At 40.6% G+C, this 1,597-nt stretch overlaps 1 non-coding gene across 1 annotated transcript; it reads right to left on the minus strand.

The window, feature by feature from the left end:
- Positions 1–1,297: 1,297 nt before the first annotated feature.
- Positions 1,298–1,370, minus strand: Trnas-uga. Its single transcript has one exon. It is a non-coding gene; the product is annotated as a tRNA-Ser (tRNA).
- Between the last annotated feature and the right edge of the window lie 227 nt (positions 1,371–1,597).

The following is a 1,597-nucleotide window of genomic DNA, read 5'->3' on the forward strand; positions in this document are numbered from 1 at the left end:
AAGTGCTGGAATTATTAACAGATAAGGCTGAACTGTATGAATCGGACGACGTTTCGCGCCACCCAGCTCTGGCATCTCGCTTGACACCGCGGGGAGCGACGGGTTGGCAGAAAAGGCCGGTTAAATTATCCCTGTTTTTCTTTTTTTTTATCTTTTTGATTACAAGTTTTACGTTATAATCGTAATGACCCCGATTGTGTTTATTGTGCAAATAAATGTCTGCAGGGGTCGCTATACTCTTGAATTCAAAATGTCGACGTGCACGGTCTACGGTTTTTCGGCGCCCGCATTTATAAAGCTTTGAATGCTTCGATCTATGAACTCAAAAACTAAATATTTTCTGTATAAATGGCTTGGTAGTTAAAACGGCACTGACACCACCCAAAATTGTTTTCTTTTTAATTGTTTGTTAGGTGATTCATTATGGGTGTCAGAAGACTACCCAATCAATATTTTTGTATAGCGTCACGCATATTTTTATCAAAGTCACAAAACGCAACTGCTCGAAACCGAAACCGAAAGTGAACTGGGGAGGAAAAAGAAATATAGAGATGGAGAAAGCTACTAAAAGTACCGTGGCTGTGCAGCTTTTTTTTTTTTTCGAATTGACGTATTTTTAACATATTAGAAGCCCCCAAAAAATGGGTGTCTTATTTTCAGTCTTTTGTAACTATTGAGTGTATGCCTTCAATGACCCGCGGCTTATATTATCTTTGGTGGTTGTGTCTAAACCATAGAAAGCGGCTCGTGACCACGGAAAGGAGAGTGAGTGCGACTCAAGACGGCCAGTTCTCAATCGGAGGTTTTCGGGCGGAAAGAAAACAAATTCCCAGCCGTAACGTGTGTTCTAGGTAGTTGGGCTCTCATACGGCATGTGCAAATAAAAACCTTGGTGAGCATGAATACACTGTCAGTCTCCGTTTCAGTCTTCTAAATGCAGTTTTCATTAAAGCAAACTCAGCCTTGTAAGAACTATTTTATCATACGGTACCGTCCTTGAAGAAAACATTTTTTTACAAGCAATACTGATATTCGAGGTATTAAATTATTTAAAAACTCACTTATTTTAGAAATTCCAAAGTCTAATCAATTTATTCCAGCAAGTATTCTTCGACTTGAATTCAAAATTCAACGTTGCCAGATCCCTAATTGTGAAGCAAAGATAATTTTTAATAAATAAAAAAAATGTTTCTTTTTTTACGAAAATATTTTCATGAGAAGGGGAAAAAGAGGGACATGGGCAAACACCACAAATTTCCATACACCACCCGGTGACTGATGCGCGACCGCAAACATCCGCCTGGTCCGGGTATCGAACCCGGGACCGCTCCAATTCAGGTGGGGCGCCCTACCAACTGAGCTAACCAGGGGTTAGACGTCAGTAGAGAAACCGGGTTTTATCAGCTTTTAACAGTCTAACAGTGGTGAAGCTTGCAATTTAAGGATATGATTACAATGCAATTAAATGCAAAGGTCCAAGCGAGCTGGACAAGAATGACGAAAATAATCCCTAAAGAAGGGGAACAAGAGGGACAAAGGACTTGCTTTGTCGCTCTTGCGAACGGGCAAGAGGGCAAAGATTCCGAGTCAAGAGGTC

The sequence above is a fragment of the Ixodes scapularis genome, unplaced genomic scaffold (genome assembly GCF_016920785.2).
Source record: "Ixodes scapularis isolate PalLabHiFi unplaced genomic scaffold, ASM1692078v2 PGA_scaffold1__304_contigs__length_218370807, whole genome shotgun sequence".
Classification (NCBI taxonomy): Eukaryota; Metazoa; Arthropoda; class Arachnida; order Ixodida; family Ixodidae; genus Ixodes; species Ixodes scapularis.